This window comes from Lagopus muta, chromosome 1 (genome assembly GCF_023343835.1).
Source record: "Lagopus muta isolate bLagMut1 chromosome 1, bLagMut1 primary, whole genome shotgun sequence".
NCBI lineage: Eukaryota > Metazoa > Chordata > Aves > Galliformes > Phasianidae > Lagopus > Lagopus muta.
This window is the reverse complement of record NC_064433.1, coordinates 189,415,282-189,427,734: the sequence shown is the minus strand read 5'-3', so window position 1 is coordinate 189,427,734 and position 12,453 is coordinate 189,415,282. Positions and strand designations below refer to the sequence as shown.

At 37.4% G+C, this 12,453-nt stretch overlaps 1 protein-coding gene across 1 annotated transcript in view; it reads right to left on the bottom strand.

The window, feature by feature from the left end:
* The window catches only part of TENM4 (teneurin transmembrane protein 4), a 1,593,907-nt gene that overhangs the window by 1,278,401 nt on the left and 303,053 nt on the right, over positions 1–12,453 (bottom strand). The window lies entirely within an intron of this gene.

Here is a 12,453-nt window from a genome sequence, read left to right as displayed (position 1 = left end):
GGACATAGATATTTACTTTCTTTTGTATTTCTTTGTCTTCCTTCCAGAAGCTAATCAGTTCAAAGTGTCCTTGTTTACACAACTCAATACTATGAAACAACACTCTTCAACACCACTTGCTGACTTGGTGCAAAGGTTACGAGGAGATAATGGGCAAAACTTATTGCTGAACTTATTGCAGGTAATTGTATAGCCTGCCAGAGTAAAGGCAATAATACAGAAATAAGAAGTCCTCTTCTGGCTAAGTGATATTAACAAAAACTTTAAGACAGTGTTTTGTGGCATAACTGATTTTCTACTCGTAATCACCATAGACACAACCAGCCAAAATTAAAGAGCCTTGTGGAAAAAAAAAAGAAAAGAAAAGAAAAAAAAAAAAAAAAGAAAGAAAGAAAAGGAAGCTTGAGGCTTTGTTTCTTCTCCACCTGCAGGAAACTACAGCTTTCTACTTTCCAGGAAGCACGGGGTTAAAATTTGTGCAAGCAGCACAAAAATAAAATCATAAAATCATAAAATCAATAAAGGAATGGAATGGAATGGAATGGAATGGAATGGAATGGAATGGAATGGAATGGAATAGGATAGAAATTAGTATTTAAATTCAACACTGCACAAACAGCTAGGAAAGGAGGATGAACATTCAGGAGAAGCTAATGCAAATACATCCTTGGCTCAATTCCTGACTCCCATTGCTACAAAAGGCAATAATAAACCTCTACTGGTTCTGCTTACCTGCATGGCAGTGTACATTAGGTGTCAAAAATACTGTTGTAGCCAGTATTTCTGTTGCTATCAGAAGATTGGTTTAGCTGCAGGTGAGAAAGGTGTCTTTCATACTTCCTCCTCACTTGGCACCTCAGAGCTGCAGTATGATGACAAACTACCCCATCCTTTCAGATATATTCAGATTTCTGACTTGTATTGGCTTATTAGTTGTGCACAGATATGCACTGTGCACAGTTAGTGAAGAGGATACGAAATACTATCTCAGGAAGAGTATACTTCATATTTTATGTACATATTCTGGATTCTGTTACAAACAAAACAGATATGGAACTACTAGTTATGTCTGTAGCAGGTTAAAAGGTTGCACTCTACTGTTTAAAAATGATACTGCACAATGTTTCTGAAATCAATCTATTCTTGAATGCTTCCTTTCTTTATGCAACTAAATTTGCATATCCTGCAGCTGAAAAGGCATAATTAGTAATTTGTGATTAATTTAAGCGGGAGCGGCTATAAAAATCTTAGGTATTTACATAGTTCTCATAAATTAGAGTTACAAACTGTAATTTGTTAGATTGAAATTCTGCTAAAAGCTTGCATTTACATAGATGTTCAGATGTTAAAGTGTTGACATGCATTTTAAAATCAACATTGCTGGCACATTTGTAATTCATGTGAGCTCACTGGAAGGTTTATTTGTGAAGTTATTTGGACAATAAAGGATGATAGCCAGTAAGAAGCTGCAATTGTAATCACTTGCAACCAGTGAAAATATGGATCCTCTTTATTAGAAGTTGGGTTTATTTCTACAGGGGATCAGCATATACTGCAGAAAACAGCTATAATGAGTGACATAGTGTCATATCCTGAGCTAGTACTGTATCCCTGATTCACATCCACTATTTGAAAGAAAAAATATCAGGAAACTGGCTACAGAAAACTATCTGGCCAAGTCAGCCCTTCATACTTGATGGAAGTCTGCAGGTGAAGGCACCAAACAAGATATTCACATCCAGAATGAAGTATGAAAAATGTAAAACATCAAAAGTGTCTCATATTGAGATCTGTGTCAGTGCATCTGAACTGAAAATGCAGAGGTCCTTTTATGGTCTGTGAAAGATCTTCTCTATAATGTTGCAGCTGTCAGTGCTACTAATGCAAACAGTGAGATGGTTAATGGACTGAGGGGGAAACATTAGAGTGAGGTCACCCGTTATCTGACACAAGTCAGAGTAGACCTACAAAGGCATAGCCAGCTTTATTTTGTCTAAGAACATGACATCTAATATACTCAAAAACATTAAATATTTTGGTGCTGAAGAAGCAATATTATTAAATATTGCTTTAAATATTTATTAAATATTGCTTTAAATATTGCTTTTTTATTATTAAATATTAAATATTATTAAAATGAATATTTGCAGTCATATGTAGACCAGTGATTTTGTATCAATTCTGTTGTCCCTCTGTGAGGCAAAATATGCCTAACTTATGACTAAATGGCTATGTACAGGAACATTTGTACTTCTCTAGAGAGGTACTGTAGAATTTCCTTCTAGAATGTAAGCATGGCTCTGAAAGAGCAGAAATAGATAAAACAGCATGGTGATGCACTTGCTGTATAGATACATCATCTGTGAAAAAAGATGGAGGAGAATAATGCCCATGGGAAATTCTCCTGTTCTCTGAGTAAGACTTTGGTTAGTCACTATTCTTTATCCTCACAGAACTGGTGAATCAACATCTCTTGATTCAGAATTTGAACACAGTTGCTAAGGCTGATAACCCTTGTCTTGAGTGCTGACATTAGGAATGATGTCACTGGGAATGTACTGGCAGAAGAGTAATAGATAAAACCCTCCAGGTACATGCAAGATAAAGGCAAACTGAATATCCTTCTAAAGACATCTGCCTTCTTTTTCCCTCTCTAGGTTGCAGGGGTTCAGCGGCATCCTCATCCAGATGCCTAAAGGTTGGTGAGATAGATCCACACCACTGCACCTGTACTCAAATCAGGAACTACAAACTCTTGCACCATTTTCCAAGTAACCTTTCTTTCATGTTTTTCACCCTTCATACCAACATAAATATACTCTAGCCTTTTACCCACAGAGTTGTCATACAAAATTATCACCATCTTACTTTTACTTGGAGTTGTGCAAAGCATGTTACATTGTCCTATACAACATCCTTATCTCTAACTTCTGGAGACATAGATTTGGTGGAAGAACCACTCAGTGAATAAGAAATTGGCTTGCTGATTGCACTCAGAGTTGTGGTCAATTGCTTAATGTCCAGGTGGCGATCCTTGTTAAGTCAAATCCTTACTGATTTAGATAAACATTTGTGTTTGCTTCTATCCTCAAAAAAGTGGAGAAATCATTTAACTGTGTACTAGGTTTCTAGCAACATTAAATTGACTGTGATACTTTTAACATTAGATCATATGTATGAACTCAGGCAACACCCTGGAAACAGGGATATAAGAATAAGCACCTACTATTAACACTTCAGAGGAGTATCAGCTGTCCAGCAAGAGTGAACTTGCAGGCTGGTGCTTTGCTCTGCAGTGCTGACAATAGGATTAGGCTATCCATAAGGTTTAACAGATGTATGTAACAGCAGCCAAGATGCTGATTGTTGATGATCTTTGTCAATGAAAGAAAACCATGAATAGAAAGAAAAAAATTACATCAAATATCGTTTTCAAAGTAGCAATTGTCTATTTTTAACTTCATTTGATTTATGAAGTATTACATTTCCTTTCCTACTCTGTGTCTTGAGATTGAGATCTACAATCTAGTCTAGAGAACAGAAAAATTATGTTATTGGTACTTAATTTTCATGCACAGCTTGCCACAGTGACTAGCTCTCCTTAGAAGAGATGTGGAGTTATTTGTTACTTCAAGGCATGCCGCACCTAATAAGATTATAAGTGTGTGTAAAATATGAGATGTATGCTCAAATTTTCACCACTACAAATAAGACCTAACTTCCATATGTTTGACTGTTCAAATCTTTACAGTGATGTGCTTTGTAAAATTTCAGGCACCCAGGAGTCTCCACAGAAGTGGAAAAGCAGTGCTCAGCAGTACTGAAAATTGTTTTTAAAACCAGAATGATCACCTAATCCAGGCATGCCCAAACCGTGTCCTGTGGTCTGCATGTGGCTGAAATTTTTTTTCAATTTTTTTTATCTTTGTGATTCCATTATAAGTTCAAATAAAAAAATTGCCTGTGAATTTTTAAGTATAGTATATAGAGTTGCAATCAGATATTTAACTCAAATATTTGATCATGCCTCTTTAGCTGACCTATCACACCAGAGAGAAGTATCCATCACTTTGCAATCACACTTGATTCATCTCATTGCTTTTTGCAGTACATACATTTCTGAACAATTATTTTCAAAGATAAAACACAGGAATAATCACATTTCATGAAAAATCTCTGACAAACATCTTGAGAACTCCCTATGAATTGCAGCCACTGCCATCGATCGAGTCTGATACATTGGCTTCGCAAAAAACAAGATCAAATATCCCACTAGTTTTATGTTTTTAATGTCCTCATTTTTTTAATAAAAAGTATTAAAAGTTAAAATAAGTTTTCTTACTTATATACATAACTATATTTTAGAAGATGTTCTCTGAAAGTAATGCTTCCAGTTTTATTATGTTGGCCCATGGTGTCAGAGGCAGATGTTGGAATATGTCAGTAGATGCTGAACCTTCCCACTGATATTCCATTACATTTTATTGCTGTGTGAGAGATGGCAGCAAACGAACAGTCTGACAAAATGTGCCTGACATGGAAGTGCATAGGAAGCAAAGATATGTCACTGAATTGCTCTATGCAGAAAAAATGATACTTGTTGACATTCTTCAACAATTGCTGAACTTTGATGGATACCAAACAGTGGATGTGAACGGAGAGAGGCAGTGGGTGGCGTATTTCAACAATGATGACAGTGTGTTATCTCCACTGGTGCAGATTTTTCTGAGCACATCATGCAGGCTCTTGTTCATCATCAGTGAAAATGCATAGCTTATGGCAGTGACTATGTTGAAAAATAATTGTTCTGGTTTTTTTGTTTTTGGTTTTTTTTTTTCTGGCTGAGAGTTTTCTCTACCACATAGTTTTATTATCCTCATGTATCTGCTGTTTCTATGGAAATAAATAACAGGCACTACTTTCAGAGCAATTTATGCATGTGTGCCTCAAGATAATTCTTCAGACAGTGTGCAACAGGAATGCCATAAGGGTGGACACTCCTGACAATATAATATTTCTTCATCTGGCTGGCCTCAGAAAACTTATTTGGATGCCTTCATAATTTTTAGGGAATTCAGTAGAGGGAAATTTCTCTTAAAAGGCATGAATTTTGTCTCTATTTTTATTGATGATACTGGTAGTCATTGTAGATTGGAGGGAAAATCAAAAATCACCCCATTTCACCCCATTTCAATGAAAGGTAAAGGCAGGTATTTTCAGAGAAAACTTTAGATTAACGTTTTAATTCCTGGATGGTAAAAACTGACCCTTGTTTTTGGAGCTTTTGTCAATCATAGAACTGTAGAATCATATAATCATTTCAATTGGGAGGGATATTTAAAGGCCGTCTGGTTCAATTCCACTGCAGTGAACAACTATACCTACAGCTGGTTCATGTCTTCACAGCATCATCCAGCCTGACCTGGAGTGTCTCCAGCAATGGGGCATTCTGGTCACCGTGTTCCAGTGTTTGTTCCAGTGCCTGTCCTAGTGGTTAGTGTGCAAGATCAAATAGATGATTACAAAAGTGTCTAGAAAATGTATTAATCGATATCCCCATCTGAGTCAATCCATTTCACTCCTACATCATCAGTATCTTCTCCTCTTGTCTCTTACACTGATTATATTGATAGTCTCAATTCATATTCTTCTGTCTCTGTAAAGTATGATGAACAAATATTGAATAAAATTCGATTATTGAAAAATGTGGACATAGCAAATTGAACATCCAGACACAGACAAACACAAACTTTTAAAAATGTCTTCTTATTACCATCCAGTCTAGCAGACAAATGCAATTAGAAAATCAAGGGCCAGGCCTTTGTTCATTTTTCAGAGCACACTGACTAAATTGCAGATTAAGAGAAAACCTACAAATTTTAAAAATAATTTAATTCATAATCTGGAATAACGAATAACATTTTAAAGGCTATTTTAACTTTTTAGTTGCCTGAGGTTAGCAAAATGCCCATTCCAGCAAAAGCTTTCTGAAAGTGTTTCACCATGAATTATTCAGATCTCCCATCAAACATAGGTGTATCATTTTTTTCTTCTGTCTGATGATGGTATTCTCCTGTCAGCCCACTGATATTCCAGCCAGGATAAAGCTGGTGTTGGTTAAACCAGTCATAGCCTCCAAACATTTTAAAACATTTTGAAGGAGAATTGAATAATCAGCAAATCAGAGACTTGGCTCAAAACAGGAAGATTTCCATTCCCTCCTGATGGATTCCTGCTCCTGAGCAGAAGGGAATGAAGAATTCAAGTGGCCAGAAAACTAGATGGAGAGAGTTTCAGCAGCTGAGTAGTTCTAAAAGTCTTTTGAGATCTGGTAGTTTGGAGAGTCTTCTGGTTTGTTGTTGTTGTTGTTGCTGTTAAACTGAAATATTTTAAGGAGCAAGGAAGTAAGTACAGATCATATGCAGAGCCAGAAGAATTTTCTCTAACTTACTGATTAAAGCAGAAATCACAGCACAGACAAGAATCTCAGCCTCTGTGAGATTATCTGATTCACACATGTGTGTTGGGGATATACCTGTTGAAATACACTAAAGGCATGATGTCAGCATCTAAGGAAGGCAATGAAAAACACATCATCTTGTTCCTGGTTCACTAACCACAAACATCCGGTAGTAACTCACTCTTTCCACTCAGGTTGTTGTATTTCAGATTGTGGCAACAATAAGTACGTATACTTTCATATACTTTATTATTATTGTTAACAATATATATTTTAAATCTTTCCCTGGATTTCAGTAATGATGTCATCCCCCACCTCTGTCTCTGAATAATATTTCCCCTAAAATTGTTCAATTTCTATCAAATATTCAAGTTACTTATCTATCTATCTATCTATCTATCTATCTATCTATCTATCTATCTAATTGTAGTATTCAGCTCTCCATACAGCTCCTCCTGCTCCTGGGAATATTGGAATATCTCACTCTAATTGGTCATAGGCTATCTTTTAAAGGTCATAGCCATCATTCCTCCTATTCACTTGAGAGCAGTTCTTTAGAGGGCAGGCTTGGGTGCAGATTTATAATCATACTCCCATACTGTTAATAAAAATGTAACCATTCCTATATGGAAGTCAGCTGTCATAACATTTGTGGCTGTCAGGTGAGGTCCCTGGATGACTGGTCATGTCGCTCCCACGTATAAGAAAGGGAGCAAGGAGGAACAAGGGAACTACAGGCCGGTGAGTCTCACCTCTATGCCTGGGAAGATCATGGAGCAGATCCTCCTGGATGACATGCTTGATCACATGAGGAATGAGTGTGTGACCCAAGACAGCCAGCACGGCTTCACCATGGGAAGTTCATGCTTAACCAATCTGGTGGCCTTCTATGATGGAATGACGGCACTGGTGGACAAAGGGAAGGCAACCAATGTCATTTACCTGGACTTACCATGGCATCCTTATCTTCAAATTGGAGGAATGTGGATTTGATGGGTGGAGGCTGGAAATGAGCAGCAACCCCCAGGGGTCCATCCTGGGACCAGTGCTCTTTAACATCTTTATCAGTGACATCGATGACAGAATCGAGTGCACCCTCAGCAAATTTGCTGATGACACCAAGCTGAGTGGTGCAGTTGACATTGTGGAAGATAGAAATGCCATTCAGAGGGACCTTAATAGGCTTGAAAGGAGGGCTCAGGTGAATCTAAAGCAGTTCAACATAACAAAGTGCAGAGTTTTTCGCTTGGGCCAGAGGAATCCCAAGCATTTAGACTGAGATGAGAGGTCCTTGAGAGTAGCCCTGCAGAGAAGGACCTGGGGGAGTTGATAGATGAAAAACTTAACATGAGCCAGCAGTGTGCCCTTGCAGCTTGGAAAACAAATGATATCCTGGGCTCCATCAGAAGAGGATTGGCCAGCAGGGACAGGGAGGTGATTGTCCCTCTCTAATCTACTTGTAAGGCCCCATCTGGAGTACTGTGTCTAGGTCTAGAGCTCCCAGTACAAGAAAGGCAGAGAGCTGTTGGAGAGGTTCAGAGGAGGGCCATGAAGATGATCAGGGGACTGGAGCCCCTCCCCTACAAAGACAGGCTGAGGGAGCTGGGCTTGTTCAGCCTGAAGAGAAGGAGGCTGTAGGGTAACCTCATTGCAGCCTTTCAATACCTAAAGGGAGCCTATAAACAGGAGGGGAGTCAACTCTTTGAAAGGGTAAATAAAAGCAGGACAAAGGAAATGGTTTTACTTTGAAGGAGGGAAGATTTAGGTTGATGTCAGGTAGATTAGGTTGGATGTCAGGGGGAAGTTCTTTACAGGGGGAGTGGTGAGGTGCTGGAACAGGCTGCCCAGAGAGGCTGTGGATGCCCCATCCATCCCTGGAGGTGTTCAAGTCCAGATTGGATGGGGTCCTGGGCAGCCTGGTCTAGTATTAAATGGGGAGGTTGGTGGCCTTGCATGTGGCAGGGGCTTGGAGATTGATGATCCCTTGGGTCCCTTCCAACCCTGGCCATTCTGTGTGATTCTCTGATAAGATTTCCAATCCATAAGACTCTTGTCTGAGTTCCAGTAAGCTTGTTTTAGAGACAGGATTGAACTTGCAAATTTTTCTTGATGCTTTAGATGTTTATGTCTAAACACATGAAATTGCTGTTACAAAAATGATAAAAAACTTAGAACAGGTTTCTTATCTGTCATTCAAAACAAACAAACAAGCAAACATGCAAACAAAATTGAAAATTCTAAAGGGCATTTTTTTATCCTTTCAAAGAAGTAGTACTCAGCAAGTAATTTGCATATGTTACTACTTTAAATAAACAAGAAATTGTAAAATAAAATGTAAGTAGGTTTTTTTTTTTTTTCGTGATATGCTATAATACTTTGCTTTATGTGAGTGGCACAAGGGTGGTAAATCTTTTAATACAAAGTGGATTTCAGAATTTTCTCTGACTTTGTAGGGCCTTCAGTGGAAATGCAATTATTTTATTATTTCATTTCCATGAAGAGTTATAAAAGACTTATGATTAATGCAGCAGAATTAGACAAGTTTATAGTGTTTGTCCAAACTATAAGGAAATTTACTTTTCTTTCTTATAAACTTCATCAGGACATTGCGATCTTCCCTAGAAGTTACATTTTTACATTAACATTTTGTCAAGCCAGTGAACAGAAGGAATATGATTACCATTTTCTTAGTGGAAAACTAGTTCAGAGGGATTATGTGATATGCTCATAGTCATTTAATGGAAACCAGGAAATGGAACTGGACTTTCTGAGTCTCAGAGCAGCACCTCCACTTCAGGCAGTACTTTCAAATTTGCCTCATATTGGCTTTCTCCCAATCTGCAACATATTCAGGTTCATTTCACATTCAAAATTATGCAAAGAGATGATTAAGTCTATGCGACCTGAACAAGAGTGTGTAGTAGTATTGAGAAGATAAAAAATAATTATTTTGTATATTAAACTTACGGTATCCAAGATAATGGAGCATCAGATAAATGTTTTTGCAGTTTATGTGAATTGTCTCCAATTGGTTACCCTTCATAGAAAATGCTTCATCTCATAAATGTGTGCTTTCTATTTAATGTGCTGATGTGAGATATTGTTAAAAAGCATAACTGTGAGACAGCCAAAAGGAGAAGGATTGTCACTCTATATTAGTCACACACTCTTAGTGCTTTGATGTATTGTGTAACAACATAATGCAGCGTACTCTTGCAGGGACCTCTTGAATTTGAGGAATGAGCTACTACACACAAAGATTTGCAGCAAAATGGCATCTACTCATTAGTCAGCTGAGCACCTGAAAATAAATTTATAAGTGGAACCATGGCTCTTAAAGCATCAAAAGTTGAATGTACAGCAAAGTGACTTTCTTAGGCCTTGTAGGTATTCTAAAATGTTAAATGTTAACAGCAGTGTACTTGCCCAGTACTCGCATGGCATCATTATGAGAGGACAAGGAGGAACCCCTGTTGCTCTTGCAGTCATTAAGTTGGACAGAACAAATGGAAAATCAGCCTGGACTCATGGCCTCATCCAAAGTGCACCCACAGTAAATGGAGCATGCATTGATTGTAGCAGATTTAAATTACATACTGTGATGAGAAGGACAAGGATCTACTTTATAGAAACAACACTGAGCATACAGATTTAAGCAGAGAGAGAACAAATGACTCATTTTCTTTCATTATTGCCATCACCTATCCACTTGGAGAAGGTCATAGAATCAGTGTGGCTGAAAAAGACTTCTAAGATCATCTAGTTCAGCCATTCACCTACCACAAATATTGCCTACTGAACAGTGTTCCTCAGTGCCACATCTCCATGGTTCTTGAACACCTCCAGGGACAGTGGCTTCACCACTTCCCTGCACAGCCTTTTCCAGTCACTTTTTAGGAGAATAAATTTTTTCCTAATATTCAACCTGAAATGATATTCAACCTGAGATACTGGTTTAATTCAGTGACCCGAGACATTCTGAGAGTTTCCATCTACATAGATATGGGAAAGGAAAGAAAACAGCCACAGCAACTCTGCAATTCAAGCAGCATTCACTCTGTCAGATTCCTAAACATTTAAAATTAATCTAAAAAAAAAAAAAAAAAGAAAAAGATTTTCTATTTTTGCATTTTTTTAAATGCACGGTATGGTTTGAATGTGTGAGTGAGATTTGCCAACCCAAGAAGCCACTTTTCACCATAAATGTCAATGTACATAAATGTACAGAAAACAGCTCAGCCTCATATGTTTTGGCTTAGGTGCATGGGGGGACTGAAAAAGTGCTTGCAGTGTAGATGGAGGGCATAATGAAAATGCCACATATGTTGCTAGAAGTAAGATTCAGATTTATGCAGGCTAGAAACATGAGATATATCTCCTAAAATAACTGTTCATTTACTTAGGGTTCCACTGAGGCTTGAAGGATGACAGGGTGCCATTATAAATAAGCTGTTGTCTGCTCAGCTTTGGATGACAAATTCAGGTGCTACAATGTTTTGCCTTTTGCAATACATCATTTTCTTAAAGCATGTAATGGCTTAGGCAAAACTATGCCCAGGTGCTAAAAAATTCACAGGAGGACAATTAGCAGAAGTAAGACAATTGTATTTGACATTTGTATAATAATACAAACCCTGTTGAGTTGCTCAAGGAATAAAAATAAGGAAACTGATTGGAAAAAGTGAAAAACGTTTTTTTTTTGCTTGGTTGGTTACTTGATTTTAAAGAGCAACAAACTCATGTTTATGGTTATTATGAGCCCTTGTGCTAGAAATAATAAGGTGAGTTCTTTCCAGCAGATCATCAGATTTCACCTAGGTTAACACTACATTACACTAATGATTTTTTTAAAAAATAACCCAACTTTTCCTCAAAATTCCTCCCATCATCAAAATTTTGAGATCATGCACTAAAATAATCAGGTAAGAAAAAGCATTAGTAATTGTTACTGAGGCTTAGCAAAATCTGAGCACTCATTTGAACAGAACTGTGGCTGATTTTCTTCCACAGGACATGAGCAATGACCAACTTCCTCTCTGAAGATAGAAGATGCATTTGAAAGCTTGTGCAGTATACTGTCTCAGTATTCTGAAGTCTAGACAAAAGAAACACAACTGTTTGACTTATAAATGAAAGATTAAATGCAAAAAAAAAAAAATAAAAATAAAAAAATCTCCATCCTGTGCTTCTGGGTAGAATAATGGCATAATGCACTGCAAAGCACTTTCCTTACAATACACGAGGCCTGCAGATTGTTATCCCAAAGAGATAAACAAAAACGTGATATTGCTACTTCTACAGGGTGCAGAAGAACATAAAACCATTATAAATTATGTCATAAATTGTTCTGTTAAGTTATACTGAAAGTAAGGAGTTTTGGTGTCCAGTGCCTAGAAAGGGCAGGAATGAATGATCACTTATCAAGAATTTAGAGGGCATGAAATAATCTAGCCTTGGGTTCTGAATGAATAAAATATATTTTTGAGGTTAGATACACAAGCATAACAAAATTTGTAAATGTGGGATATTTGTAAATGTGGGCTGCTGTCCAAACATAGAAACAACAAAATTCTTGTATTGCTTTTCTTCTTGGTTGCAAAGTTTTGCTTTTGTCCTTGATACACAGAGTTTTGTTTTTCTACATGGTCCAAAAGCCCAGACATGAATTTTTCCTAAATCTGATTGCAATCTAGAAATAAAATCACTCTTCTAATTTTCTGAGAAGTTTCATCTTTTGTTATCAGGATATCCCATTACATAAAATGCAAGTGCTGCCAAAAAAGCCTCAGTATTCTTGTTTCTGAAGTACACGAGCAGCACCTTATCTCTCTCCTCCTCCCTGATGCACGCTGACTTCATATGCAAAAGTCCAAAATACCATTTATACTTACTGGACTCCAAAGTGCATAGTTACTGGATTCCTCCTTTGAAGAAAAGTAATAGATACATTGACTCAGGGCTAACAGTTCTGATGGACAAAAGCCTCTTCCTGC